Here is a 6727-nt window from a genome sequence, read left to right as displayed (position 1 = left end):
GGATACTTTCCATATGCTAGGTATTATGAAATTTCTTGAGGATCTGCCAGTGTTTGGGGTCTTTTTTTTTTTTTTTTAATTCCTCTTGTGGTCATGATTACATAAGTGTATACAACTGTTAAAAATGATCAACAAAAGTATTGTGTTGAATTGAATTGTACCATTAGGAGAAATAAATCTTGTAATGCATAAAGCCTGTGCTATAGCATTCAACATTAGATTATACCGTTATGTATGATTTCTCCAATTATTTTGTGTTTATATGTTTAATGTTTTGTCTTCACCCAGAGTAGAAATTCTTAAAATTTATTTTGGGTCATGAGAACCTCTGGTTTTCTGGTTCAACCTATAAACCTCTTTCCAGAATAATGTTTTTAAATGTTTAAAAAGAAAATATATAAGATTATAAAGTAACCTGGTTAAATTAAAATACGCATATAGTTACTAAAATGCTAAAAAACAAAATTGCAATAGAGTAATATATTGCTTCTTCATTAACACTGTAAATAATAATATCTAGTGTAAGATTTGATAGCCACTATAATTTCAAAGTAGTGATGACTATAAATTATATTTTGAGGTATTTATAACAACTGAATGTGCTGTAAAAATGTCTGTGGATTCTACTGGTAGCAAAATCACCTGTTCCTATAATCACTGTAGCTTATGCTTACATTCAAAATGGACAGAAAGACTAAAGTTTAGTTAGAGATTATGGAAAATTAATACATATTTTTTTCTTCTAAGTTCAAAGACTTCCTGAATTTTATCCATGGACTCTTTTCTATGAACCCCTGACTTAGAGTAAAGGCTCTTTGAGGTATGGCAGACTGCATCTTCCAAAGATAGCAGCAACCATATCTTCCACCACCACATGCTCCTTCACAATATGACCTTGACACTCCCCATCAAAAGGTACAATATTTCTCCACCCCTTTGAATCTGGGTGGACCTGTGACAGCTTTAACCAACAGAATATGTTAGAAGAGATACTATGCATTGCCCTTAACTGAATTGCCATCTTCTGCTTCCTTCCTCATAGTAACAAGACACCATGTAAGAAATACAATTATCCTAGACCACCATGTTATGAAAAACCCAAGCCATATGAAGAGGCCCTGAAGAATGAAACATCTTATGGAAAGAAAAGATGACCAAGGAACACTAAGTACCAGACACTGAAGTGAAGAAGCCATCTTGGAAATGGACCCTTGGTCCTTGCCATCCTGGTTGATGCCTCCTGAATCAGATGTGAACTGTCCCTCTGAGCTTTTCCAGAATTCCTGACCCATAAAACTATGGGCAAAATAAAATGCCTGTTTTAAGCTATTGGATTTTGGGGTCGTGAGTTAGGCAGTAATAAGTAGAACAGAGGGCAATAACCATGTTCAGTATGACCCTTGTATCCTTCACATTGATTAGCAAATTGACAGGCATAAAAGAGGGGCTCAGAATGGTTGACATATTGAGGCTTGCATAGCATTTTGGTGTCAGTAAAAAGCCACAGGGAGTAACATCATGGGACCAAAGTATATCGTCTAACAGATGACCTATGGCAATAAGGCACCCCCAGCCTGCTTTCCAAGAGCTCAGATTAGCCCCAGGATCCTCCCCAAATGCTGATTCCTGAATTGGTTCCCAGAAATTCTAAGAGGTTACATTCTGCCCTGGGAAGAGTAGAAGAAGATTAAAGAGAGGATATCGGAAATGCAAGTTAAAATGATGTAGTTGTACCAGAAGCCATCTCTGTGTATGTGAACACTCGGATTGGGTCTGGAAACAGACCCAGGGGCACTACGGCATCACAGGGGTGAGCACAGGCTCTGAAGTCAATGTCATGACTGAAATCTGGTTCACCCACAGGGTTCGCTATGTGACTAGGGCATGTGACTGAATCTCTCTGTGCTTAGGCTTACACATCTGTAAATGGAAATAGAATAGTATCCCCCTCATAGGAACATAGTGAGGTTTAAATGAGTTAACATCTTTGGAACGTTGCTTGGTGTATATAGCTCCCATTAAGGGCCAAATGGATCTCTTTAGAATTTCAGTGACTCTTGAATTATTTAGGTGGTTCTTAAAATACATAATGTGCCACATGTAGTTTTAGATAGTTCATATGTCAGCTTTTAGTGATTACAGTAGTTTTTCTTAGTTTAGGGAATATTAGAAAATTTACAGCCATGTTTTTCTGAGTTCACACATAGAATAGGATAACAATTTAAAAAGGGTCAATTAAAAGATATATTAAGCCATAAATTATAATGCGGTGGCCCAAAGGGTGAAGATGAAATTAAAATGTTTGAAATTGGTGTGTGGGAATTGCAAATCTAGGAGTCTGCAAAGGAGAGAGGAATAGAGTAATAGAATCATTTATTCATGTTCACTGAACCAGCATCAAATGTCGGCAATTCTTTGTCTCAATCTATTTTATTTCACATTTGATCACTGTAAAATGGGCATCACTATATTTGCTTTCCTAAAGGATAATGTGTCTTTAATGGGGCAAGCTGCAATATTTTCATTTCAGCGTGTTTCCCTGAAAAGGATCATTAACTGTGGTCTACAAAACACTGGTCTACAAAATTATTGTGTTAATTTGGTAAAGTAAGTTTTTATTAGATTGAATAATTTTATTGTCATGTGCTCTGCTTTCTGGAAACATGTCCTTATTTTTTTTCTGGTGTCAAGGTTGAAGCACTCTTTGAGGAGCTTATAATGGACTTTCAACACTATTCAGTTATGATTACGTGATTTGGTAGTGACTTTGCAGGGAGAAGTCTGCAAATTCAGTTTGAGGTTTTAGCACTAATTTTTGGCTAGGTGGGGCTAAGGAGGGATGAATCATTGACAAATATCTGATGACTTTATCAATCGATTAGATTGTTAATCTGCATATCTTAGTCCCAAAATGTCATTCATAATATTATAAGAGTATCAAATCTCACCTTTACATCCTATTGCATCTACATAAAAACCACAAGTTTAGGTCATGTCTATGTAATGGTGGCAGGCCAATTTAATCAAGAGAATTAGATGTTTGGTGAGTATATAGCTACTTCCCAGATCTTTCCATGACTTTGAAGTGGCCAAATAGGAAAGTTATTTTCCTGAAAAAAGTGTAAAAACAAACAAAAAAACTCACCTTCATTAAGAGGCATCAAGTTTGAAATTATCAAAATAAAATTATATTCCACTTGGATGGGACTCACATATTAACTCAGCAATCATTTTCCTTCTGGCATTTATATCACACAAGTAAGAGACATTTTGGATAGAAAAAAACAACAACAAAGTAAAATAAGAATGAGGTGTGATTTTCTGAAAATCTTACCAGGGTACTTGTCCTCAAAGGAAGACAGTGCAATTTAGTGGTTTAAAGTGCAATGGCTAGAAGAAGACAGCTTGGGTTCAGATCCCATCTTTGCCACCTTCCAGTTCCGTGACTGCAGGCAGATTACTTAGCCTCCATCTCCCCATCTGTAAAGTGGGCATGATGTCACTATTAGTACCTGTCTTACAGAACTAGCACAGGTAAGTGCCTTATGAGTGTTTGTTAAATGAATGAAATAACCAAATTTATTTGTTGACCCCAAGCATATTTTTATCAATTGCTTTAATGAAATTAGGATGTTCCAAGTTTACAAATTTCCATCCATATGGATACTTTTTCACATTTTAATGAAACATCTTTGGAATTAATTGTATAATTTCTAATACTATATATAATTCATTGAGGTCAATAAAACCTGGGCATAGGAGAGGCAATTTACTTCTACAATTACAATAAAGAAAGAAGTTGAGATATAGCAAGAGACTAAGGAAAGTTGGGAAGATATCTACCGCCTACACTCAATATTATTCTACTTTATCGTTAAGGAGAAAAATGTTTAGAAAACCAATACATTGCTTCATTTTATTCTTCCTGCAATATTTACCTCTACATTTGTGAACTGAAGCTGGCTTCACTATGGAATTTGTCTTTACATTTAGAGACTTATTTTCTAAGCATTCTATTGCAGTTGACCTGTGATAAATTTAGTTGTTTTGATTTTTTGAGACTATTAAGAATATTGTGTTCTCTCAGAAAAAAATTCTCAATCAAAGTAACAGTTGTAATAAGATCCCAAGTTTTCTTATTGTTCCACCAAATGAAACTTCCATCATTTTAATAATAATTGTCATTTCAAGATGTGGCATAAGACGTTGAAAAAAAAACCCCAAACACTTTCAAGGGTATACAGTGAGCTAATGACATCTTCTGGTTGTTTCTTTTAACTTCATAAAACTCAAAATAATTATTTTAGCTGAGAATGATAAATATCTACCTTTTTAATCTAATATTTTATTTAAGAAACACTTATATGGTGTCTGCTATGTGCCAGGCACTGTTCCTGGTGCTTTACAAATATTAATCAATTTATTTACTCCTATAACTATCCTCTGACATAGGTACTATTATTATTCACATTTTACAGATGAAGAAACTGAGGCATAGAGAAGTTAAATAACTTGCCCAGGATCACATGGCTAGTCAGTGGCAGAGCTGGGATTTGAACCCAAGCAGTTTGGTTTCGCTCCTCTATTCTCTTTTGTTCTCCATATTTGCTAATGGTTAATAACCCAAACATAGGGATAATGGTATTGAATAAAATTCCCCATGAGTCACTTCACTAAGAATAGTAACTTCTAACACAAAAGTAAGTACTTGGCAAGAAAATTGTTTAAAAGACTTGGCCCCTCTTCTATAAAATTTTAAAATGATTTAATTATAGGTGGATCAGATATATACACACACACACACACACACACACATATATGTATATATGTATATATATATACACACATATGTATATATACATATATATGTGTATATATACATATATATGTGTATATATATACATATATGCGTATATATATACGTATATATATATACACATATATATATACATACACACACACATATATATATATATATATGTGTGTGTGTATATGTGAAGGCACTGCCAAAAGAGGGTGAAAAAAACCCAGAAATACTTTGTTAAAGATTGAAGGGGAGACACAAATTTTATTTTTCCCCATACATTTTACTTATTTCAAGTATCTTACTTTGTATAACATTTGTAAGAAGGATGGAAGATAGGAAAAAGTGGTGATAACAAATAGTTTTAAAAGATATAACAACAAAGAGTTACATATTTAAGTTTGGCTTTAAATTTTCTGTGTTATGCTAAAAGTTACTATGTATCTTAGATTTTTCAGGGAAGTTATTGTTTCAAATATCTTATTACATTGTAGTTTATTTTTCCTATGTTTAGGCCTAGAAAATATGATTACTGTAAGCATACTTCTATTCATTTAATAATAAAATGAATTATTTTAGAAACCACAAATTGGGAATGGCTGATGTTTTTGAGGCGACATCACTCTTTATTCTCAAGGCCACCATTTTAACAGGGCTTAATTCTTTATTTTCCTCTATTCTTAAGGTGAGACTTTTAAAACTACATTTCAAAATATTTCTAATTTCCAACTTCTTCTACGATTCTTTTTTTGAAAACACATCTTCAATGCCTACTTAAGGCAGTTGTAGACCTGTAAGTTACTTCACAGACTTCTGGTTGAAGTCAATGAACCTGAAGTAGTAGGTGAGAATTCTGCTCATCCTAAGGGTCATTGCACAGGTTAGAGGAGTGTTTCTCAAAACAAGGTCAGGAACTGCCTACAGCAGAATCACAGGTGATAACTGTTAAAAAAGCAGATTTCTAGGCTTGCTGAATCAGAATTTCTGGGACTGAGGCCAGAGAATCTGAATCTTTAACAGACATCCTAGGAGATTCTTATGCACATGGAATTAGAGAACTACTGGTTTAGTTATACTTCTGGTACAGTCTCAGTAACTAATTTGAGGTGGGGCTTCATGAATCTTCTCTAACCTGAAATTGATAAAGAACTAGTATGGTTAGTAATATTGGTGGGGTCAATCAACAGGTATTTATAGAGGACCTAATTTGAATGTATATTCTTAAACAAGGGCCAGAAATGAGTCTTAAGAATATTGTACAAAATTAACTGGGAGGAGGGGAGACCAGAAATGTGGTGCTGACGGACAAAATGTGGTGACTATGGAGAGGAAGGGCAAAATCCTTGTGGTACTCTGTAGGAAAAACAATAGAAGCTAGTGAAAATTAGAAACCCAGTTAAAGAAATTATTTAGCTGTGAGCCCTATAAAGGCAAGATCTATAAGTAATTCAATACTGTGCTCCCCAAATCAAATAATGGACTTAACTTTTTCCTGAGTTAAGATTCCCTTGGGAAATTTGATGGACACTAGGTACCCTACTTCAGGCCTTAGATACCCTACTTCAGGCCCTAGTAAATGTCTGTGAAATTAAGTTACATTGTGTACATAGTGTTATGTCAGTCCCCACCCCCTTCACTTAATGGTTTGATTATCTTTCTTAACTTTGGCAGTAGTGATTATAGATCACTTTGCCAGAAAAACAAACACAGTTTCCTGCTTAGGGGACAAAAAAAAAAAAGACCTATTTTACCTAACCTCTCTTCCTCCCAATGTTTTACTGAACTAATATAAAAATATGTTAAAAATAAGAATGAAATAATAACAATGCCAGAGAGAGTGACATCAGTAGGTCAGATATTTTGAAAAATTCTTTAACGATAAGCAGATGTGATAAAACTGATGAAGAAGTCAAAACAGGGAAA

Source organism: Rhinolophus sinicus, linkage group LG10, assembly GCF_036562045.2.
Source record: "Rhinolophus sinicus isolate RSC01 linkage group LG10, ASM3656204v1, whole genome shotgun sequence".
NCBI classification, from domain to species: domain Eukaryota; kingdom Metazoa; phylum Chordata; class Mammalia; order Chiroptera; family Rhinolophidae; genus Rhinolophus; species Rhinolophus sinicus.
Note: the sequence above shows the minus strand (reverse complement) of the source record.